This window comes from Neodiprion lecontei, chromosome 2 (assembly GCF_021901455.1).
Source record: "Neodiprion lecontei isolate iyNeoLeco1 chromosome 2, iyNeoLeco1.1, whole genome shotgun sequence".
Classification (NCBI taxonomy): Eukaryota; Metazoa; Arthropoda; class Insecta; order Hymenoptera; family Diprionidae; genus Neodiprion; species Neodiprion lecontei.
Window position 1 is genome coordinate 17,667,479 of NC_060261.1, and position 26,446 is coordinate 17,693,924.

General features: G+C 38.7%; 1 protein-coding gene across 3 annotated transcripts in view; it reads left to right on the forward strand.

Moving 5' to 3' along the window:
• Positions 1-797: 797 nt before the first annotated feature.
• The window catches only part of LOC107218031, a 489,709-nt gene continuing 464,060 nt past the window's right edge, over positions 798-26,446 (forward strand). For all 3 annotated transcript variants that reach the window (XM_046732062.1, XM_046732065.1, XM_046732064.1), the window contains exon 1: positions 798-2,579. The gene's annotated coding sequence lies outside the window, so the exon portion shown is untranslated. The remainder of the gene's footprint in view (positions 2,580-26,446) is intronic.

The window sequence follows — 26,446 nt, forward strand, 5'->3', positions numbered from 1 at the left end:
AGAAAAATTGACGAAATTGTGTGTCTTGATTGGCTGAATTCTAAGTTACAAGCGGAATTGTGTGAATAGAGTAGACGGATTTTGGCACGTTGCAATACCTACCCTCTAATTTATCCACTTATTGGTTATATAACATCGTTGACTTGCCCTTACTGTTTATTTATTTTTTTCATATTTCTATCAGCCTGATGAGTCATGATGGTGGGCTAGGCCCGACCGAAACGACACAATAATTGAATAATTGTGCTTAACCTCCTCCCTGGTGAATAGACTTCTACTTTTTTAACGAATAACGTCTCTTATTCAGAGAATATTATCGTTCCTACAGCCAACACCATTTAAATACGATGAAATATGAAAAAGCAATATCACGCACACCATAAATTAATATTCACTAGCGCGGCTAAGCGATCCTATGCAGCTGCCGGTAATGCCCCCCCTCAATCCTAACCTATCCAAGATCGCAAATAGCGTTGGCTCATGAATAAGGTTACGGTTAGCCTGCAAAACGAAGAAAGGTTTCGTAGAGGAAGGGTTTGTAAAGGGATTACTCAGCGTAGCGATCGTCGTTCAAACCGAAAACGTTGATAGGCAGTATCGGTTCATTGATACGAACTATTATACTCTCTTCTCTCTCCCTCTCTCTCTCTCGTACATCCCCGGAGTTGCTCCGAGGCGCAGAGACGGAGAGAGACGGATCGAGAATACTGAAAGAGAAGCGAGAGCGACAGAGAGCGAAGTATAGAACGGAGCGAGACTCGGCTCTCTGTGTTCAGTAACGCCGCGCCCCTTGCGAAGTGCGCTGTTCACCGTGAGGTTGCTCTGCGCGATTTGCAAGGCCAACGTTTTACGAAACCCTCGTGAACCGTCGATTATAACGCGCCGCATAATCGATGTGACAAGTCGCAATTACGACGACGCGATTGAAATGATATAAACCTGATTTTTGCACTCCGATCGTTACGTGCAAGCGCGACAAGGGTGGTGCTCGGTTTGTTTGAAAGATAATTTCTTTCCATTTTTTGTTTACTTTCCTTATCACGATCGCGCGCGCGCGTCTGTGTATGTGCATGTGATTCCTCTTCCGCATGAAATATTTTCGTTTCCCTTCGAGCCTGTTTTTGGCAGTCGAGTCACAGTGTAGGGGCGGTGACAGCCGGGTGTGCCGCGTACAAGTACAATTTAAGCAGAGTGATCAAGTACCTGCGCAGTTATCGAGGCTCTTGCATTACTTGGAGAAGCGGGAGTAACTGTTCTCGGCCGCAGCGAGCGGTATTTTATCTCTCGAATCTTTGGGGAAAGTTATATCGGAAGCCGGTGAAACTTTTCTCAGCCTGTAGGGAACGAAAGAAGACGTGGGAGAAGACGGAAATTCAGGACCGGGTAAAGAGACGAAAGTAAATACAACATTCGGCAGTTCTACTGCGATGTTGTGATCTCCTACCCTGTCGTTGGTCAAACATGAAAGAAAACTTTTCACGTCATCGACATTTACCGTTCTAGAAAGCGAATGTTTCGAACAAGAACTTCCATTCCTTTTGGATCATAATAATAACACTGGCACGCTGAACCTACTCAAGAAAAGCGATCAACGAATAGACGTTGCTAAGAATTCGTGAGAGAGATTAGACGGTCGAGTTAGTACAGAGTGATCAAATGCGTCAAGTGTTGTGGGGTTACTTTTGCGACTGTTTGTTTTGCTCCTAAATTGTTGACGATGGCAAGGAATCGACCAAGTGATACACACCGCGTGCCCCAGGCATTCGTCCGTTGAGAAATGGAAGGAATCGATGTATTATTCATAGCCGGAATTAATTCCATTAAAAGGCTTTAAACCTTCGGCGTAGCTCGTCCCGTTTTCGTTCTCGGCCGTGTACGTAGTCTTATACGTGCCATATTAATTTGCCGACGGAGCGGATGATTTGGTCCGCTACAAGATTACATTGCGTGTAAAAGTGTAAAGGTATCGAAGTGTGAAAGTGTAAAAGTGTAAAAGTGTCATTAAAAAAGAGAATCAAGTGATTCGAGATACAAAAAATCCTGCGAATACACAGAGATTACTAAAGCTGTTGAGCTGAGGGGCGACCAATTATAATAAACAACCCCTCTATTGCATCCTGCCCTCCTCCCCGTCTCTTCGTTGACACCTGTGCTGATCGGAAGTGAAAAGTGAACATACTAATTGCTTGTGGAAGTTATTTTACAAACGAAAAAGAAGAAGAAAAGCAGTAGAGGCTCGTTGGATATATGTGGAGTTGAAATTTTTCACGGCAATTTTGGCGGAGATTGAGGCATAGACGCGTCTTGGAGTGGATTTGTTGCAGTTGGCGTGAAAAATGCAAGCGACGACGAATGTCTAGAGGTAATGTCTGAGGAGGCGTGATGCGGTACTTTTGAAAGTCGAGAACTCGCTATTCGACTTATTTCCGCGGCAACCAGGCTGTGAAAAAGACTCGTAGCAGTCACGTTGATGTTAGCTTCAGGATTTACAAGGATCTCTCACCTATCACCTTCTATCAACTCAGGCGGCCCAACTTTTAGTCCTTGTGACAACAAGTGCGCGAAGAAACGCCTGCCTGGTGAGTTGTAATTTGTGAGACAACTTCGCTTCTTATCATTATTATAGTTATTCCATGTATTTCTGTATCGATCCCGTTCAGGCCTTGTTGGATTTTGGTTCTTGTACACTTGTTGAAACATAACAACGGAATCAACTGGGAATCATCTTTTTGGCTAATGTTTAAGAAAATTTCGGTGACGAGCTTTTCGATTTAACGTCACATTAACTTGTGCGGCAAAGGGATTAAATAGTTCGTTTTAAGTTAAAGTAGCCTGTAAAAGATAATCATTCCCGTCAAAGTTTAAGCTGTAAGACGTGTGTTCTACATCTCCGGGTCCTGTCAATCACGAACATGATGGTCGAAGAAAACTTTGTACAAAATAATTTATGATTCGAAGTTTCCTTGGTCCATCGTCAAACAATTGCGTATATACACAACAGTCGTGCCCAATAACATCGCAGCTACTCTTCTTTATAATTGGCAATTTTTGTTCATGATGATTGCGAATTGCATTATGAGACATTCAGTTATATGAATAGAAAGTAAATTGGGTGGTAGCAACTGAGAAGAAAATTTATGTGCAGCGGAGGAAAAGAGGACATACAATAAAGATTCAACATTTATGTACAGAATGAGGTGAACGAGGTGAAATTCGTTGCTGGTATTGCACAATAATCAAAAAATTAATTTTCACGGGAGGACAATTGTTGTACTTTGATCATCATTTTGTTACTTGTAGCTACATTGTACTGCGAAATCTTAGGTGGGAAACACATCCGAAATGAATGTCTATTCGCGTAGAAAAAAATAGGGAAAACTATACGCATGGTGAACAAATCGAGAATGAAATATTCGTCACCGTGGATTCATTGGACATTAGACATATGTTGGTTGTGCGTATTTTCTGCCTGTAAAACATTGTTGGTTATTCCGTCAGGAAAAGACTTCGTATCAATGTGCTTCATTGTTTATCCACATCTACAATAAAATGTACGAAGTTAGGGACAAACGAAGTAGAGTTTTACACGAAGTAGCTAATTGATTAAGAAAACGTAATCTTACAATATCTTGTTTTGTAATGACTAATAAAAATGTAAGACTCGTATGTTAAAAGAATCACAGCATTTGCAAACCATTATATTTCATTTTATGGTAGAATCGAATAACGAAAATGAGTTTAGTGCTTTAGAAAGAGTGAATTAAAATCTCGTACGTTCGATATATTATAATTTTTATTAAACCAATATACGAAAAACGGCAGTCACCTGATGTTATGAGTAACGCTGGCTCATGACTACCGTGATACACCACGCATATCATAACCCCAATCGACCAACTTTGTTAACTATATTTTGAAATTGAAAAGCTTTGTAACGATGCTTATCTGGACCTCTGGTTCTACGTTCATATCCACGAGGTTATAAGATATTTTTTACATATCTATAGTCAAAGCGACAGTGTACTTCAACGTTTAAGAACGAGTTGATCGAATACGTAACAATCTGAAGAAAATTTGCGTTGTATTAAATAAGGCCGGTATTTGATGTGAGGTTCCTAACACTAATGAACTCTCACGTTATCACTAGGTGAAACATATTCGCAACTCACTTTAATATTCGGGTGATACTTCCACCTATTTCTTTAATAAATTAGGAACTAAAGATCACATAGCCTTCTCAAAACTTATTTCTCTCTTCACACATATGAGATCGTGGATGCCTCACGGATGAACTGGTTGTAAGACGAGCACATACGACACTCGCAGTGTCACATATCCAGCTACATTAATTCCCCCGCTATTCTGAATTCATGTACTTTTCATGCATAATCGCTTCTCATCCACTTTAAAATGTCAACTTCTATTTCCCCTTCCAAACAATATCGTGTCACTCTCAGAACCACTCCGCGTCGACGCCAAATCTTATACTTAATAACCAATTATCATTAAACTACATCCTTTTGTCACAATATAGAAACATTTATTCCTTTCGTCACCTATTTTGTCCATCTGTTAGTCAGTAATTGTAGTTGTACGTGAGCATTGGAATCAATGAAAAGAACCGTAATAAAATCTAGCAGACAAATGTCTGGGTGAGCTTAGGTACAGATTCTGATTGCCACTTACCGGATCTTTCCATCTAGCCCGTAACACTTAGATTTGAATAACTTATTTTCGATATCTTGTTTCATTTTTTTTTCACATCATTTCAAGAAGACCGAAAATTTTAACCGCTTACTCAAAATGGAACCTTTCGTGGCCCATAACTTATAAATGTCTTAGAGAGTGAAACCGTCATTATTTTTAGCTGAGAATTTCACGCGATAATTGCTTTACCGATTAAAAACTGTGCAACAAGCGATAAGTACTAGTACACTAGTACTCGTACGATTTCCGCATTTTCCTTTTATGCACACTCATCGGAAATCGTCCACTTTTTGCCCTAGTAGTACAATTTATTTATAATTACTTACGTTTGATGACGTAATCATCAGATGTTAATATCCGCACGCACAATACGCTCACTTCGTCACCTTGCTTCCTGAGGTACCCATGTCTTTAATTTTGCTCTGAGCAGATTTACCAAGAAAAAGATGGTGGCATCGTCACAATTGCTGACAGCCAGAAATCGGCTGGAAACCTGCAAATCGGTACGTATTTATCAAGCAAAATAGGCCCGATGCTTGACCTGAGGTTATAAGGGAGGAGTATTAGGTCCATCCAAATAAAAATCCAACAGGGTCAAATCAATTTCTCACAAGATTGGAGGTGATTTATTACCCGCGTACTTTACCTTGCGACGGCTGTACCACCGCAACGATTTTGCGGCCTGATAAATATCTGCAACGAGCGAAATTGTGCGCCAAGTTTAAAGTGCTGAAATTTCTTTTGCTCTCTCTTGAGTCAGGCTGGTTTGATATGCCGGCAAGAAATGAGAGAAATCAGTCTTGTCGCACGCCGAAAAGATTATTTCTTAAATCAATACTCAACCAGCGCTGTATAGTCTTGATGGCACTATTTCAGCTTTCTGTTTTATTATTTCGCTTTTTGAACGATGTGGTTTCCAAAATCCGGTCAAACCCATTCTTGTTCCCCGAAATAGATTTCAAAATCTATTACCTTTATGTCTAAATTTTTTTTCGAACTGTCCAACTGGGTTAATATTGACACTTAACTGGATTTATATCGGCACCCAACTTTTTATACCCAACAGGCACTAATTAAACAGACATTATTTATAAGGAGAACGAAAAAGAGGGAAGAAAGTTGAATCAGCCTTTTTGGGCAAAGTACCCTAGTACTCATATTTTATGAAAGTTTGATATTTTTAATTCTACGGATCAATCGACTTGGAAACATTTTTCGCTGGTTTTAGTTTTGAAGGTAAGTTCACGGTAACAAGAAACAAGGTTTTTAGGAGGATCCCAGAAAAAAAGGAATAACATGTTACGCTATAGATTCATACAATTTCATAAATTTTATGCGGTATTATACGAAAACTCGTTTAATTATTTTAATCTGAATGAAATATAAATGTAACCGGAGCTGCGAAGCAAACACGTTTTAGAATATCCAGAATTATATCGAGCACCAAAATATATCGGCTGTGTACAGTCTATTGAAAAAGTTTATTAACAAAAATATCTTGAAACTCTAACTGTATAGAAAGTTTGACTGGGTAAAGTGTGATCAATAGACTTAAATGTGGCGTAGAAAACAATTTTTATTTGCAATCAAAAAACTGTAAAATCCAACTTTCGACAGTTCGACACGTTTCTTAAAAAAAAAAATTCGAAAAAACGAAGGATTCGGTGTTGGTAAAATCATTACAATTCAGCTATAAGAAATCTGTTTGTGCATCACTCAAAAGCAAATACATGTCAATAAACTGCTATCTCTATTGATTTCTAGAAAATTAACGAATGAGAAATCAATTCGAACTGTTTAGAATACAACGATCGACGCTAACTATCAAATTTAGTAGATTTTCACTATTTTCCGATGGAGGCACTTTTTTCCTGTCACCCAAAATCTATTAAATCACCTTCTTAAACATTATTTCTGCGTTTTTATGTTAGAAGGATGTTTTCTCTCGCAATACATTATTAAAAAATTGAAAGTTCAATTACGTGGATACAGTCGAAATGTAGAAACGCAGGGTTCCGGAGCGTGATTTTGTTCGTGACACAGTTACGTTATGCCGGAGCAATACCGACGGCAAACATTTCATAAAGTAATATTGAAATGTGTTTCCCTTTCTCCCTGCCGTACCGCCATCGTAACTGGAAGGAGGGCGTACGCCTCCCGTCTCAGTTTTACCGATTTTCAAATCGATTTGCATACCGAACAATTGTCAATGTATAATTTCCAATTACGAAGATAGGCTATTGACAGTTCTAATGAATTTTTCCATACATATATTAAAATTGATTGATCAACTAAATTTCCATGGGAAGGGTACGGCTGTTCGATTCGGCCTCATCTTCGATAGTTGCTTTGCATCTAAGTTGCAAATAATCATTTCTCAACATGTTACTGCGAAATTGAAAGAATCATTATTCATTCCCGTATCAGGTATTTTTCTCGATATCGACCAATGTCTATTTCCGAACATCATTTTTTGCATAGTTACTGTCAATCTACTATTTTCATTTCATTTTCAACATAAATTCATCCTAAGAAAGAACCCTGTTTGGAATTCGAACATTATGTTTGGTTGCATCTGCTACTAATCTAAGCATCCGATATGCACTTGTACTTCTTAACGCATCGTGCCGGAAACAAGTCGTCATCCGCTTTTGGAAATCACTGAGGTAGTACACACACCTTTAGCGTGCCTCTTTGATTGCACATTGGGATGAACAGAACGCTAAATAAAATAATAAGACGACACGACTATCAGCCTTTACTTCCGGCCTTCCGTACGCACAGTCGCTAAACAGCGGCATGCACGTAAACACAGGCCGAAAAGTAACGTTGAGATAATCCATTTGTGCGTAAACGCTCGTGCGTCTATTGTCAGAGTATGTGTCCGTGTCTTAATCAAAGTAGCGTATAATATAACCATTAACCGAGTGTACGCGATTTAACAACCGATCTGAACCTACATATAAGAAAATAAACACGTCGAGCCAATTAGCTCTTTCTTCAGGTACACGACTTGAACTGCGAACGCATTTCGATGAATGCAAAATTCACTGCAATCCAGCTGGACCGTTGTACATACTAGTACCCGCAACCAAAACCATAAACAGCCAAGGATAACCAATGCGTTGCCTCCTCGGACAATGAGTTCAAGCAATTATCACCTGAATCCAGCTGAACAACTGTTTCGGTCAGGCCGTGTTCAGGTCAGTAATAGATGCCTGTGATCTGTAATTCTGTGGGAGCACCGGTTTGTTTTTGTTACTACAAAAACTACTCTAGTGATCGTAATTGCGGATACTGCGAAACATGTCTTGAACAATTTGAGATGTTGATTTATGAAGTTCGAACAGTAATCAGTCCGATTTGTCAGAGCGGTTCTTGTCTTTGATTGGATATCATCAATGACAGTAAAAAGAGCAGAAAAGACTAAAAACGTATTGTAATGAGTGTGGAAAATGGTTATATTATAACTTCCCCGGACGTTTCGGTTCTCAGAAACAGAAAACGTTTCGAGATGTACGCACACTCCATTAACCTGCAAGGATTTTCGATTTGGGAATTGACTATTTGGAGTTTAAAGTTAAATCCTCAGTGTAGAATGAAAATTAGATGGTGGGTTCGGAATTTTAATTTGCGTACCTAGGAAGCACGACGTTGGAAAAAAAAATTCAATAAAAGTAAAAGCAGAAGCGAAGACAGGGGGATGTGGTGTGGTCATTTATACCAATGACACCCGCACGTGTAAACATGCAAACACTTTCATTTTGTCGATCCGTTCGAATGCAGTTTGCGAATGAAACTACAAAACTCTTCTGCAAATGCTCCGCATCCTTCGTATCCCAGTCTATTCCACACACTACTCTACGACTCTAACTAGAATTCCGGAAAATATTGCATTGAAGTTGTTTGCGTGGTTAATCGGCTGCGTTTACTAATGTGTTGGCATCAAAAACTAGAGGTAATAGTTAAAGAAACATGAAAAGTCTCATTTTTTTGCAGGAGGCACGACTACAGTAAGATTTCTCAGAGTTCGTTACTGTCGCAAAGTGAATGCGAACTTCAGAGGTTTTCAAATCAGCCATACTGATTTCTACTTCGTCAGTCAGGTATTTCTAGTATTTGACACTTGTCTTCACTTAAAATACCGTTGACAAGATATCTTGAAATAATTCGGGAAAATAGATTTACCTGTGACGAGAACTTGTGTACTGGATATTAAGACAGTGAATGGAAAGTGGGTATCTTCAAAATTTTTCAACCTGCAATGTAATGTTAATGTGACGGCACCTTGAAGACAACTTACTGTCTTGCACTTGTTTGGTGATTTTAATGCAGTTGATTTCGCAAAAAATGAGTACATTTTGCCTGATTTCAATTCGCTGAATTTCAGGCAAACATAACGTTTCCAATGACTAACGATTTTTTTTCACGAATGCATGGTTACTTTACCCTTATATTTTAAAACCGGAACTCCCAGACGATTTCGTAGCTAATTCTACCAAATTCTAAATTTTCATCATAATTCCGGCTGAGATGATGTATCCACTCTTCTGATAGTCATTAACTTCTCCGGATAGTTAACTCCGCTGTCAAGCGCCTAATGTAATTTATTTCCAAATACGGTCATTAGTCATTTTGCAGCAGCAAAGAGCGATGGACATTTGAATGGTTTTGTTTAATATCTCTACCAATTTATTATAATCAGTCAATTACTTTTTTTCAGATCAAAATAAATGGTCGAACAGCTTTGTGATCACGCTTCCAAAAACGCATATGCACATAGTGAATGAGATGTATTTTTCACGCCTCAAGTATGTAAAAATCGTCCAATTTAAGTGCGAATAAACAAGCTGAGGTGTGTTTTTTCAGTGATCATAGATCAAAGCAATTCTAATCATCTTTTTCTGTGGTTAGCCGCACGTGTATGTAGGCTGAAAGGCAAAGCTATGGTGGTCCACACTTTGTTTAATCAGTGATAACGGTGGGAAAAGAAGAAAAAAATATGCACATATACAGTTATAAATGGCACATTCTGAATAACTACGGACTATCCACAGTTGCCCATCCTCAAAATTCATTGGTTACACTATTATGTACTGTGTCATCAAACTTTATTGCCGGATTTTGAAAATCTACGATTCACCTGTTATATTCAAAGTATTATTTACCTCGAATGGAAGTCGTCAGATTCTTCGCTCGATATTCACCGTGAACCATTCGTTGTAGAAGAAGCATTTGAGGATCGTTTTCATACATTTAGAAAATTTCAAGTGTTCGGTTTTTTGAATCCTGTAAAACCAGTTGATGACATTGTTCTTCCGATATTTTGTTTGTGTCCAGACCTGAAAAGTACAGCGCACATGGTTTTCTTCGTGAACTTTTTAATATCTGAATGTCAGATCTATCCTTAGTACCTCAGTCTTCCCATTCAACCGTTCATCACCGTCAATTTTGTAATCTGACATCTTCATAATTTGTGCACACAGTATGAAACTCAGTAATGATCAATCGTTCTTTTAGAAGTGTCACGTAGCCTCCAGAAGTGTATTAATTCCCGTTGTTAATAATGCAAACGATTTTATCTGAATTTTGCCCTTTACTACACTCTGTGTATCTTTAAAACGCGAGTGTGAATTCCGTTGGGAGTTTCAAATGTAGTGTTATGCATCCGAAATGCGAGTCTCTGACCCATAAAATATACAAGTGTCTGGTGAGTATCATGCTGCAGGTATTCGATAACTATTTGCTTGAATTTAAATGGCGACAATCTGAGTGTCGAATAAATGTTTTATAGCCTTGGGTGCAAAGTGGAGCGGTCCGGGGATGGGGACCATTCCACCAGCATCCCGCACGTTGTCGTGGGGACGTATGTCCATAGCTATACATATATGTATAACGTATATCACGGAGTGGCGAGGGTGCCTTGATGTCCGCTGGTATGGTCCACAAGTAGGAAAGATAACGGAAGGATCGAATAACTATTAGTTGACGGGTGCGTTTTCAGGCCCTCTGGGGCCAAGTTGGTACGGATAAAACGAGGTTCAAGTTAGTAACGTTACTGTAACGATGCATGTTTAGGAACATCGTTACTTCGCACCCTTAGGATTGTCTGAACTTCAGGCAGTAAATCGTAAGAAAGAAAACATGTTCATATTTTGAAAAGCCATCTTCTTGAGTGTCCTTCTAAAATTTGACAACGATTTATTCCATGATGTTTCGACACGTGAATGTCACTAACTTCCGCCTTGTAAGATAAAAATTCGTCGCGCCCGTACGACGTGCCCTGTAGAATAGAGAAATACGTCTGCAACACTTCGCGAAGTCACAGAGACGGAATGACTTAACGACAAAAGAAAGGACCGTAATTTAAAAGTAAACACTGATTGAGTTAGCAACATGACGCTTTATTGGAGTACTGAATTATATCCAGTTACACGTAAACGTATTTGTGGCACATATTTAAGCTATTTTAGTAAACGGCAAAATGAAGTATCATTCACAAAACGCATAAGAAGAGTGTTCGGGACATCCTGAAAATTTTCCTACATTTGTAGCATTTTGGATAAGTCTGACAAATGTCGGTTTGTATATTGAACGTATCTGGTGACAAATATTTTCATACTTTATTACTGCTTGATGAATTCCATTCAACAATTTATATTTTCTTACGAAACATTAGTCGGTGTCGTAATCATAAATTCATGGTAACTTTGTTGAGCCTAAAGTATGTACGTTTATTATCACACAGGAAAAAAAAAACACAGGGAACATGGTTTTTTTGGAAGATCATTTGATTTTTGATTCATTTTTTATTTTTTTTTTTACTTGAGCAAATCAAAAAATATACCCAAGCATTAGATGCCTCGCAAAAAGTGTCATAATCATAGAGATAGTAATAATGACACAGGTGAACAAAAAAATTTGTTGCATGGTTTATATTTAAATAAATAAATTTTGATTGTACGAATCGAATAATAACCAAAATCTTTATTTATTACTTATAAAGTTTGTTTCTGTCTTTTTTACGTTGATAAATACGTCGGTGAAGTTTTCGATTGATAGTATAATCAAAAGGTAGCAAGCACGTTGAAATAAAAACAGACTTTATCTCATGAAATTTTTTCTTTTATTCCTTGCGTGAAAGAAGTATAAATTTGACGTCTAGAACCCAGACTCAAAATTCGTGTTGATCACCGCTAACTGATTGAATAAAATATTATTTCTAAGTGTGGACATTCATTGGAGCTTGTGCCAACAATCAGAAAATCGTATATATTTGGATACTTGTTCAATTATTATTATTATTGTTTTCTTTATTTAGCAAACGACATTGGTTGAGAAAGAGTGATATAACAGAGAAGGAAATTCACACGACCATTTCAACGAAACATGAACTATTCCTGGATTTCTGAACGAACATTGCAGTTAGAAACGAACGTCTTCCTCAAATTTCCACCTACTATCAGTGATTCTTGAAAGGTTCTAAGCTCCTGTGCCTCCATACCTAAAATGTTAGTTTTCTACAATTTGACACCTTAAATGGTCGTCATTCATTTTCGTATAAATAACGTCACACAATTCATTGTTTTACCTTCGCAACGGTCTGTCTACGTTTATACCACATTCAATTTGGTTAAATTTTTTTCCTGCGTAGCATTACAAGTAATTTGCAGTAAATCAACACCCTTATGAACCTGAATTTTCCGTAAACCAATACAGCTCCCCTTTTTGATACCATAAATTTGAAAGCAAACAACATCATGTTTATAACCCATTCCAGTAAACATTCTTGACACGTTTCTACCACTGTGACACTGTACTGTACGATCACTAGTACATTTCACCTTTTACGGTGTAGTTCTCCTGTGAAATTGTTATATCACAAAACGAGCACAAATATATGTAAATGTTATGTCACGTAGTACTCTGGTCGCTCATTTTACAAGTTCAATGTAGCAATATATTTAGGAAAGCAGAATTAATACGTGGAATTGACATCGTACTTCACACAAGTAACTATTGCATAACACAAGGATCACAGCGTTACGCAGTTAGAACAGCACAATTTTATATTAAACGCAAATCACGCAACACTGTCACTTTGCCTTGGATATTCAATGTTCATGTACCGTGCCTGATATGTCAAACTGATAGATCACTAACATGATACAACAGGTATGTATACTCTACAATGCTCAAGTCTCTATGTTTCTCGGCAATTTCCTCTCAACGACTAGGAACTTTTCCCATATATCTCAAATCTCAGGACCTCATAACGTTTGAAAAAATGTAACCTCACAATATTACATGGTTCAAAATCCTCACAGCTGCGTGCGTGCATCGACAACACAACCTTATAACATCACAATTCATAGAATCTAGATAAATTTTGCGTGTCAAGAATGGTCATGTAATGATAAATTCAGTTTAACGTAAAAATGTTTTACTGCAGTAATGTCAGCATTGCGAGTGAGTGTCTAAATATTTTTACAATCCTCGAAAATATAGATAGTCAAGGTAAGTACCAGACTGCGGATAGGTAGGTCATGTACCAATATATAAGTTAATTTTATAGGTACAGATAGGTATATTAAATGTGGGTACGTTGATCGTAACTAACAATACATTTCTAATAAACAAAAAACACAAGTACACCGAAGATATGTTTTAGTTTTTTGCAACGCATTTTTGGCTACACCTGTGACATATTGTTGTTACATCAACGTTGGATATCTGATTCGTAGATCTCCTAGGCATCTGTGTCACATTTGTTATATGAATATGTATCTCTATTTACCAACTCAGTTCTGTATCTGTGACGTATCAGTAATAACAGCGGATGTAATGTGATTAGTAATATCATGATTGCTATTGTGTAGTTTCTGCCGAGATTGATCACAACCCTCGTTATATGTACAATATATTGTATATATTACAAACGAAGTCATATTAATTGTATAAAATCTTACTACCTGCAGTCCTGATAAAGTCTCAGAATTTCAAGGGGCCATTTCATCAAACATACTAGACAAATTCACTGCCTACAATCAATGAACTTATTTGCCAGCTCTGCCATTGGTTTTCCGGTTGTATTATTAATAATTATATATTAGCAGTTGTGTTGAAAACTGAAAACGAATATTATCTAATTTTCGAGCACGATTTGAGTTCGGCAGTTCTCTTTTATTGTAGTTATTGGCTCCTTGCGGACACAAAAGTACGAGATACGAAAAATTGCTGTAGCAGTGTCGAAAGCTTCATCGGACGTAGCCGCCAAAAAATACGTAATCACGCTCTCCGTCCGCCTGAAGAAAAATCAAACAAACAAAAAACCAGTGAAACACAACTGATCAATGTTTTTTTCGATCAGGTTGAACGGCACTATTCGATATCGATCGCTGGCATTCTCCGTTCTCGTTAGAAATTGTTTTTTCCTCTCAAGTCCTGCCTATCGGGAAATCCTTTTTGGTGAAAATGTTGGTTGTCATTGTATTTCGTTTTTCCTGTACAAGGTATCTGCGCCGCATATACGTGCATCTATTCGCCTTTCAACGGGATTAACGGCGGCGGAGGGACGAGGGGGGCTGGTTACGTTGCGTTGCTGAGATTTCTTTTTAGCGAAATTGAATCCGTTGCATTTAACGAGCCGCTAGTTAAATTGAACGCGTCAGGATCAGGTATCTAACTGTGAAAAAGGTTTCCCTACATTTGGTCGATTGAAATTAGCAGTGAGTGCTCGTTCGTACGCTACATCAATATTCGCGCATTTTAAGTCGATTCTGACTCGAAGAGTGATAACGCAAATCTCGAATCTGCCTCGCGTTCACAGTAATTCAAAAACTTTACGTGTGATTCTTTGATTTACGACATAACTGATCCGGTCATCTAGCAAATTACTAAGTGAGGCTGTGAGAGAAAAAACGAAGGGAAAACGGTTTGAGTATATAATAGTGTTCAATTTTAGAGGCGTTTCTTCGGTCACTCTTGATTTGCAGTGTACTCATATTAATTTATATATGTACATATGTATATACTTCACGTGTAATTGTCTAGAATGTAGATAAAGAAAAAAGGAAATGCAAGGCAATATCTACTATTTTATGGATAGGTAGAACTCGTGGTGTTTTGGCGCTGCGGTAAATAATGATCCATGACATTTCTTGTTCGAGAAAGCAACTGATCGTAACTTTTTCCGTTTCAGACAACAAACAGGCGTGACTTTTCAGATTGGGAAACGTGCTTGCGTGACTTTCCCCATTTGGGTCCACGCGCGGCCATGACATTGCATCTTAGAGACCTTGAGGCGTCCAAGACATTTCGCGTTCGTGACTTTGAGAAAGTCCCTGGTCTGACTCAAGTTGACCGGGTGCATGACACTTCTTGAACATAAAGCGCGATAAGGATAGTTACTCTTTGACTTACCTATTGAAAATCAAAGAAGTACAGGTTTTAGAATTATAGTGTTGTCGCTATTATTCACTTATGAGTTAGTATAAGAAAAGAGAAACAAAAAAATAAATCAAATTCCGAGTGAAGTCTAGAGGTCCTAAACTCCTTCGGGTTCACTGATCATGACCAGCTGATATCAGTTACACAGAAATGGATAAGTTACAGTTTCAGCTATATCAATGATCCAGGAATATATGATTAGTCTTGAAACTGGACACAGATTTATTCCGTAAAGTAGATTTCACATTTCAAATTTGTGAGATTATTTTCTAACACTTGTAGGTATACTTTCACAAACGTTTCAATGCGACGGCATTAGATCCTTGCAGTATTCAAGAGGCTGAAATTTTCACAGGACTTTGCGGCATGTAAATACTGGTGTTCGAATATATAAATACCTTAACTACTACCGAAAGCCAAATATGTGGGCTAAACTGCAAGGCACAAAGTTTGAATGGCTTCCACTCTGGTTCATAATCCAGGAAATAACACTTTGCTAGAGAGCACTAGAGTATAACTAAGACTTCATATCTCGCCTGCACTTTTGGGCTTTACATAGCGTGTCTAATGGTTTAAGGTTTTAGACTATTCAACATGAAAAGAAATACCCTGCACGTCACGATCTACCAAACCTGGCTTTATCAAAATGCATTTCTGAGAGTAGAGCGTTCGATAATGTATGGTGAAGGAAGTACCATTATCAACAATAGTACGGACGTTTTTCAATTATGCAGGGGATTTTTCAGTTTTCTTCTGTTTTATTTTCATACAATTAGTGTCGTATTAGGTATATTTATAAATTTATATCCATGGATTACCTTATCAGAATTTTATTAATAAATACATTTTCTGCAATCCACAGTTTCACACAAATTTAAAATCGGCACCTCACCTTTGCGTGTTCTAACTGATCATTCGACCGAGTCACTCATACGTTGCACTTCCTCCCTCTTACTCTCTATCTCTATTTCTCACAGTCCACCGTATTTGGGCTTAACGAAGACATCCGTAGAGGTGTGAACGATCGTAAGGTGACTATTCTGGTGATCTTCGATTACAGTAAGGCTTTCCGTACGCTGTCTCCTGCTATTCGACTAACTAAGCTTTATAATCTTGGCTTCTCGCAGTACGTGTTAAAGCGGGTAGCGTCATACCTTCAAAACAGGGTGCAAGCGGTTTCTGTCGCGAACGCGGGTTTGCCCTCGTGGGCTCCTCTTGATCTGGGGGATCCTCAGGGTTCGGTCTTGGGTCCACTGCTATTCTTGCTTTTTTTCAATGACATTTCTACGTTCCTTCGCCACTCTTTCACCAGCTTTTCTACGCTGATGACCTACAAATTTACCTGCAGTGCACACCTGGAAATCTTCCGGAGGCAATGGATCGTGTGAATGAGGATATTGAAGCGGTTTTTTCTTGGACTATTTTACACGTCTCAATACAAACAAGACCTTCGCCCTACTGCTCGGCAACAGACCGTTCGTCCACAGCCACATCCACAGCCGATCTCCAAGAGTAGCCTAACATGATGCTAAATGGACACCGCTTTCCCTTTTCTGATTGTGAGCCCGCAACCATGGAGTTACCCTCGACAAGAAACTTGCATGGGCCGCTCATATCAACTTCATTTCTAGCCGTGTACATGATACTCTTCGTCAGCCATCTGCCTTTTCAACGCCTCGTTTCGAAGCCGCTACGCAAAACGCTAGTCACTACGTTAATGTTTCCCATCTTTGACTATTGGTACGTCGTGCACTATGATCTGTCTGGCATTCTGAATATAAAGCTCTTAATACGTTCCTCTTAATACGTGCGTACGCTTAGTAAGTGGTGTCACTCGTGACGAACATATCATTCCGTTTCGACGTAAGCTTGGCCAGTTAACGATTAGTGAGAGAAGGTTATATTTTCTGCTCTCGTTCTTTCTTACTATTGCTCGTACCGGCTGTCCCTCCTACTTACGTGAGATTCTCATCGAACGCGATCTATCTGCATACGGCTTACAGCGACTTGCGCATCTCCACTTTGTTACACCTACTCCGCGCACAGAATTGTTCAAAAATTTTCCTCGACATTCCCGTTCCACTTTACTTTACCTCCGCTAGTTCTAGATCTATATCTCATGGCAGTAGAAGTCATATAACATGAAATCGAAGAGCATGCTAGTACAAAAAATGGTCTTTTAGTGGTTTTCATTGACTTAAAAACGTATCTCCTCTTTCAATACTTGATATCAAGATCCGCTGATTTTTCACATGTTCTGTTGAGTAATTCGAACAACTTCAAGCATAGATTTTGCGAAATTCTTTTTCATTCTAAAAGAAAAATTTCAAACATGGCGAAGTTTTGCCGGAATTATTTTTCAATGTGGGACATCATGTCTTATACAAAACCATGCAAAAAAAGAAAAAAAAACAACAACAAATTAACAGCCTTTTAGCATATATGTATCATAAGGCTAGAATTTCTCCTTAACACTAAAAATGTACGTCGATGGTACTTCCCTTTACTATTTCGTCTGCACACCTTACCTTTGTTCTCTTGTACTCATAATTAGTCTAAAGTTCTTTCGGTACCTCGCTTAAGTTTGTCCAATATTGTGATGGATGAAAGTAAATTCTTTTCTTTCTTTCTTTCTTTCTTTCTCTCTCTCTCTCTCTTTCTTCTTCTCTCACTTTTTTGTCTTAATACATTTACTTTGAGTATAATACGTCGTCGCACCGGGAGGAAATGATGAAAGTTAGCCAGCTCGGTGACTTCTCATGCAGACTGGGCACATTAAGCTTCAGCTGTCAAGCGCGGCATATGGAGGTTTTGTAGGCTATGCGAATTTTTTATCAGGATAAGGTTCCAAAAGTCTCAAATGATTGATGTAATGATTTGCGATAGCTTGCCAAACTTTTATTGTTAATATGACTCAAGACCATCTAATGACTGCTACAAGTCATCGTAACAACATTACCTCCATTCGCTACTTGACAAGGAAAAGTTTGCCTTGTTTCTTGTGAGTTGCCTTCTTTGCCGTGCAGACGAAAATATTGCCGCGATATGATTTCGCTGACTGATAGATTCAGTCAAACGCAACGTAACTATGGTAAATTTTCGGAAAATCAAGTAACTTTTATCGGGCAGTTTTATTGTTGATGAAAGAAAACTGTGTTCTGATGAGTAGAAATTGTTTATTACATTATGGTACCACGGAACTTGAGAGTAGACTGAAGCAAACGCTTGACGCTAAGTTCATTGGAACGACAGGCTGTTACTACCGCATCTTGCATCAAGAAGAACATTATCCGCTTGGAATAAATTATCATGAGCGAAAGCAGTCGGGAGAGGTCCACCCTACCAACTGCTAGAACTTTCCAAGGCCCGGTATTTGATCCAGAGTCCCTGAAAAATCAATCTTCATTGTGTCGATATGTAATATACATGGCTGAATGATACAATGGCGGTATTTTAACTGCTGTTCAATAATCCTGATGAAGTGCTACGTCTGTGCCTATGTTACATGATGGGCCTACGGTCACTCTAAGGATAGCTAGTCCAATTGTTATTCTCATATGATACATAAATTTCATTGAATCATAGGACTGATTTGGACACTTGTTTCCTCTGAGGTTCGATTTTTTTTTTTTTAACCTTACGACATTGCCTTTGATAGCGGTTCTGATTGGCATGCTCAGTCATGCTCATCATGACCGTTCGTGACTTAAGCTGTCACCGTGGTGCAAACTTAGTGTCAATTTGAGCAAACTGCTTACAGCTAGTTCCGATGTTTAGCTAGTCACAGTGATTCCGTGTTGATTTATTGAGTAATTAATTCTAGCGTGGTATCATTATCTATGGATGCGAGTGAATAAATTTGCTCTTACTCAGCTGATAAAGTTTACGCCAGTAGAACTAAATCAGCACAAAACAGTCGGGTAGACTAGTTTCTGATGTACCGCAACTATAATTCTTGTCAAGAATCATTAACCTTAACGGAATGTTTTCCATCGGATCCTTTGATGTATTTTAAAATTAAACATTCCTACTTCCTCTCTCAACTGTTTACCGGCGGTCGTGACATTTTTGCGAGCAAAGGCCGATAGGTCAAGCTGAATTTGGTCTCGTTTCGATTACGGTCGAGCCCTGACATTAAGTATGTGTGAGGCAAAATTCACGCCTATCAAATTACTGAAAAATCAACGAGTTGTGCGCGTCTCCACGCTACGACACTTTCAATATTTCTTTCTTTTATAGTCATAAAACCGAACGTTACGATTTTCACAATTTTTACCCAAATTTTGAAATACACAAGATCAGGAAGTCGGAAATAATAGATCAGAATTTCAGATTTCAATAATGTTTTCTCTTTCTGTTTACTGCTGTCTCTTATTTACCGTTGATTATGGGTAATTGGAATACCTAGTGTAATTAAAGCCAAGGCTAAAAGCCGTAGTGTTTTAACAAACTGAGCAAAAGGAGAGCTTGCGTATCGCAATATATTTGAATACCGTTTGATAACGGCGAGGGCCAGAGTAAGGAATGCCGTTGTTCTGATCAAAACGACTCGGAAGTAATGGCCCGTGAATGCTTGTGGAAAATCTAAAACCTCGCGAGTCACTCATACCGCGATGAGGAAGTGAAGTGGATAGAGGAGAAACAAACGAATCCAAGGGCAGAAAAAAGAAGCGCACACACGAGGCAGAAGAAGAAAAATGATGCCCTCCATAAAAGAGAAACTCACCGCAGGGAACTCTGGAGGTCTCGCAGGCATAACACAACATCGCAGAGGGGATGCCTTCAGATTTGGTTAGGTGAGGTAAGTTCATTTAAATTTAAAACAATCGAGGCGTCGCAAGCGCCGATGTGGGGTTGTACTGCAGGAAGGAAAAAAAAAACAAAACAGAAATGCAGGGAAATAAATGGGTGGACAAAATAGTGGTTGAACTTTGGAGAGAAGAACGATTATAACAGTCACAATGGTAGTTGCAATAATAAGGATGCGGGTCCCATTTCTTGACTTAGTTTCTGGCACAGTTCCAATTCCGGACAAGAATACAAACGAAAACAAAAACATTGCAAAATAGTTCTCGTCTTAACGAGGCCTGCTTTACCGCTTGCACGCAGGGATACCAAAATTAATGTAATTGAGGGTCATGTTCGTGAAATTTATCCTGTGTGAGGGTCGCGGACGTGTCACTACTGTTACTTACAATTAGACCGAGGCTGAGGCAACGAGTTCCTACAGCTCACGTCGTAATTGCTGGCATTTCAGCGCTTTCACACTCAGCCAGTCAAACGAGCCCTAGGCAATCTTGAGGCACAAAAGAGTCTCGTCTTAACGAGGTATTCCCTTTGTTTTTCCTCGATAGGATCGAAGGAATAATACGCCTCTAAACACCCTGAAACGTATTTCCCGTTACACGTGGTATTCGAGAAATAAGCGATCTGATTAATAGAGAGCTGCGCCCATACCGTTTGTTCAAATGAAATGAGCCAAGGAGGCAGGAAACGGGGTAAAATTGGCGACCGAAAATTGTCTACCGTATACGAAATGTATACAGACACGCACTGGCCGTGCTCTAGTCTGTTGGGGGGTCGACTGGTACCGTGGGGACAAAGGGCGGGCCGAGGGTCGTCATGCTTCATTGGTTTCCTTTGTGACCGGGGAAGTCCTGGAATTGGAATGACTGCTGTGATACCGCCTGGTGAACGCCTCTTTCCGATTCAATCGGCGCCAGAATCAACCAGGCATCGATATCTGTCCGGTGCGGCGGTAGGATTAGAAAAAAAAATATATGCATAAAACAGGCGAAAAGTAAAATGTAAAAGGAAAAAGATTAATTGCTTTTAGCCACGTACAAGCTTTTGAATTTTTCAGACATATTGCGTTTTTAATGTCATTAAGATCTTAGGCGCCACCTCGCCACTTTTTGCTCCTGAAAAAGGCAAAAGGGCGTACATTTTTTTTACATCGTATCTAGACCTAATATGATCGGAAACATTGAAATTGAATACCAGTTTAAGATCAAAAGGTCGTGTGTACTGTCTACGATCTACCACGGTAATTGTATAAAGGCTGATCGGGAAAAAATTTTTGTTGTTATTCCTAGCATTCCGATAATTGACGATTTGCATAATCGACGTTTAGAAAATCGACATCCTCACCGCATAACATTGTTAGTTTCCATTTTATGTACGTTTTAGTTGGCGGTAAAACGTTTGCAAGAAAAAATAAAAAATTGGTAGTATCGACCTTTTGTTGTTATTTTTGAGAATTTCTTTTTACGATTTCTGATTCTTTGCAGATGTCGATTTACAAAAAAAAAAAAAAATTGTGCTCCCGACCTTCCATTACAATCGATTGTTTTCAAATGTACTCATAAATGGAAGAAGGTTATATCTGCCTAATATGCGACCTTTTGCCCTTATATTTTCAAACAGCTTCATTTCAATTGAATTATACGTTTTGATCATTTTCAGAGCTATTGATGAAAAAAATAAAATTCTACACCCTTTTGCCACTAAAATCGGAGTTAGGGTTTTTTTATTTTTGGCTACAGCCTTATGCCGTTCGACACGCGATATGGTAATCAAATATGTTGAAAGAAATGTTTTGTTGCGGGAGGGGCTCCGGTGAAATTCCAATAATATCGAGGTTTCCGCTTTTGAAATGTCTAAAAAAAAATGTGATTAAAATTTCATTCCGTGCTCACACACTTTCACCACAGAAGATTGAAATTTTATTTCCCCGACGAAAAATAAACCTGTAAGTTCGATATCAAGCATGCATTTCGTAACAGTTTGAATACGTCCGCCTAACTCAAAGTATAACTTGACTAAGTAGGTAAGCCCATAGGTGAAGCCTTGACTTGGCGGTTACTTTGACGATTTCCAACATGACAATCTCTCACCCCCATTCCCTTGACGCCGACTGAACGATAGAAACGTACCTGAGTAGAGCAATATGGAGTGCGTTCTTCAAAAAAACTAAAAACGTTTATCAAATCTACGTTTGTCCTTGAATGTTAATCTTCGTTGTCATCAAACAAAAATAACTAGTTTGCAAACAAACACGGTCGAGATAAAGCCAACGTATAACTGACACTTAGATCTAAAGTGCGACGGAAATCTATTGAAATCGAAACAGGAAATGGAGGCCTGAGCGAGGCAAAAATCCTGTATGGACTTTTCATGATAAGTTTTTATAGATATACATTTTAGTTATAGAGTTTTATTGCCATACATTTTATTTATACAGTTTTTATCGTTATACATTTTATTTATACACCTAGTAATATAAATTTACACCACTGTAATTTTGAAGATTTCAAAGTATTGTTCAAACTTATGTCTTGTCACAGGAACAATTAGATAACGGAAAATTTTGTGATTGACGAAAGTATTTCATATTTAAGTTTAATCTTTGTTACAATAATACAAAACAAAAAGAATCCGTTACTTTTCAGACATGGCTGTGAGTAACGATTTGGAAAAGAAACCTGATATCATCAGTCACTGCAATAAATATAAAACCAGCGTTGACACTACAGATAAAATGCTAAGAAAATATACAACTCAACGTCGATGTTCAAGGTGGCCAATGGCTATGTTTTTCAACATGTTAGACATCAGTTCACTCGCGGCATATAGAATTTGTTATGAAAATAATAAAATATTACCGAAAAAAATATCAGAATAACGTCATTTCATGCGGTAATTGTGTGAAGAACTAGCCAAACTAATGATTCAAACTTACACGACGAATGCTCGAGTGATGCGCAACTACACTCCAAAAATTGTAATAATATCTGAAGAAATTGCTGGTCCGACGGCTTAGCGAGACATAACGGAGAGGAAAAAGATCACTGGCTCTGGCCACATACGTTATAAATTAACATTCTTAGTTTGAATTTACATTCTTTCAACAATATTCTTCTCGTAAACAATGATATGCATATCCGCATATCATTCATTAGACGGCTTTGCTTGTCTTAGGGGGCTTCCCATCAGAAGCAAGAATTTCAGATGTAAACATTGCACCTACACATTATATTCTTACTGGTGCTTGAAGAGACGAAAATTCTCGATACGTTATAAATTAACTATTGAATGACGACGGAAACGGCGTGCACTGAGTGTCAACTGCTTGTTTGTGATGAACAGTTAGTAAATACTGTAAAATGTAATGATTGTCACGAATAACAATATTTTGTGAACATAATTGTTGTGTCTTTGATATCAAAAATAAAAACTTACTTGCGTGCGTCATAAAAAAATAATTTATCATGTACAAAGTATAAATACGTGTAGTGGGTACCCGGTTACCCCTTTTGCGACTAGAGTGATGGCTCAAGTTCGGTTCAATTCTTTTTCGGGGTTAATCGGAATACCAAAATCATGACCAAAATCGTAGCGATTTGTAAAATTCATAAAAATTTCATCCTGAAATTCTCTTATGCTGCCATTAATTTGTTAAATAAGAAATCATCCTCGCGGCAGGTCGTAGATTTCTTGACGCGAGTTCCCCGTGCATTGCAGATGCAGGTGAGCCTCCAGAATATTTCCCGAGTGGCGATAACCGCGATCAACCTGGCAGCGAATGTAGGTACGTGTAATCGAACCTGCCCACGTACATCGAATGTGAAAAATTCAGTTTATCTGGTTGGCTTTAGCGTGGGTGGACGATGAATGGCCGGCAGCAGCACCCGCGACAACAAGGACCTTCCGCTGCACGTTAAATCGAGTCCCAGGGTCCTCGATTGATTCGATAGAATTGAGCTGGGAGTAAATTCGCGCGTTCTCGTTATATTCGCTATCCGACTAACAACGCTGCGGGGAATACAACGTAAAAGTGAGAGAAGCAATTTTGTTTTTTCTTCCAACATTTTTCTTTTTCCTTTTTTTTTCTCCTCTGATTCCTTCACGTGCAAGAAATGCTTGTCGAAACGTTGATGGATGGTGGGATCCGATACGAGCCCGCGGAGAACACGGAAGGGCACTAAGGACACGAAGGGCACGGAAGGGCACGAAGGAACACGGAATTTTTAGATTATTGTCCCGTCTACCAGAGGATTCATCGGAAATGTCGTATCTGTCGGTGTAACGATGCGCCAGATTTTGATCAACTCGTCTGAGAAGTCGTCAAAAGAAAATACATTCTTCCACTCTCACGCTTTCGCCCGTCGCTTGTTATTGAGGCTTACACCCACCGACATGCCTGAGCTTTTTTTCAATTCTGTATAAATAGAATCTCTTTGACAAGTGAAGTAGGGACAAAGTTAAGCTTTTCTTTGAGCTGAAAGTCAGCACTGAATGAGATTTCTATTCCAGATAGAAATGCAGACTGTACTTTGAAAAATAAATCAAAAGCACAGATGTGGAATACGAGGTCTTAGAACGAAAGTGTGTCATTGTCGGCAGAAGAAGCAGGAAATTCTGGAGAACAATGTCTCTTCCCAACTTGAGGATATATCGAAAACCCCGTATAAACAGAGAAAATATTGCAAAGTAAACCGCAACACAAAATGTAAATATCAAGCAAAAGGTTCAAAATTGCGACTCAGGTTGATTAAATTCAATACAAATGAAGGAACAGCTTCCGAAAAAAATGGTGTTTGAGCCGTAATGATTTTATCTGTATAAAAGTCAAACAATTGAAAATTATACAGCAATCACGTGATTCCATTGTTTAATTTTCACAATTCACATTAAATGATGACTTACTTCGATCGTGACAAAAACCAGTTCTATTGCAGAGTCCAATATTCTCATGCTCTAGTAAGAGATATATATAAAGTCCTTCGATATGCGTTATATTTTGTAAAAATCATAAAAATAAGGTGCGGTCTGAAATTTTGTAGCAATAGTATATACGATAGTTTGCGATAGTAGGAATTGGGGAGTGGAAAGGGAAGAAGGAACTTCCAAACAATATTAATCGGAAAAATGAGTTCGTCACGTACGTTCAATGCTCTGAATAAACGTTCAAATTTTGTAAAAAAGCAAGAAAAAGGAACAACACTTTAGTGAGATGTCAGAAAAAGAATCAATAACGACAAGGTATTCGTCTCCGCGCAGCTTGTTTGAATGAGATTCATCGCCTTGGCGATTGAATACTCAAGTGTTTCGGATGTAGAAGCCTATATCAGAGACAAGTGTATGACGAAAACAGAATCGGATGAAGCGAAGTAGGAGAAAATCTTATATATTCAGAAAATGAAGAAAATGTGTCGGTGGAACTGAATTTTATTTCGTTTCGCTTTATTTTCCTAGGCCGTTCCGATCAATCTTGCCCTCGAATGGAAGGACCTCTTTACCTTGAATTTCGATTTAAGTGCTCGAGGGAAAAAGAGAGCGAGAGAACGAGAGAGAGAGAGAGAGAGAGAGACAAAGAGAGAAAGAAGGAGAGAAAGATAAAGACTCAGACACAGAGTCGATGGACACTTTCAAAGACGAGAATCGATTCAAATATTATCCCCTCGTTCTCGTTTGAGCCCCTGAGGACGTTTGCAACCACTTGTAAAACCTTGAACGATTGGCCCCTCGCTAAAAGTATGCTGCCGAAAATTCCTGTCTGGCTCTTCCTTGTCAGGATTCGTAAAAACGTGACCTAGCTTGTCCGTAAGCGGTTACATTTGTACTCAAATCCCACTCATTTCTCAGAACTCCTTCGACTGGGAAACCCGCTTCGAAACAACCTCCACGACTTCTCTCTGCAGTTTCCCCTTCTCACAGAAATATGCATGGAGGTATCTACGAACGTACTAGATTTATTCAATTTTTTTTTTTTTCATGTTTTGGTTCATCACTGTTATTTCTTTTTCTACGAATTACTTCGTACGAGTAAGAGAGGAAATACGAATGGGCGAGGAAATAGCGATTCATATTATACCAAAACAGGGCGGACAAAAAAGCTTAAGTCGAAATTGGAAGAATGCGGGATATAAGGGAAATAAAGGAAATATTCAGCCTGTGGACTGTTTCGTAAAGTACTTCGTAATCCATTCAAGGGAAGGAAGAAGCGGTAAGAAAATGCAAAATTGAGCAGAAAGGTGACTTCATATTGTCCAAGGATCAACGATACTTTGACAACGAAGGCCTGATACCTTGTTTGCCAGTAGTGGATGCCCTATTACCGAACGCTTGGCGAAATGGTCAATCCGATTGAGAAAATAATGCGGAACTGTGGAGGCATAGGCTACACGGGTGAAACTCATTACGTATACGAACCGCGTATTGAACGGATGGCCTGCCTTAGTTCCTGTCTTTCTCGTCTCTTTTTCTCTTGTCCAATTCTATGGTATAA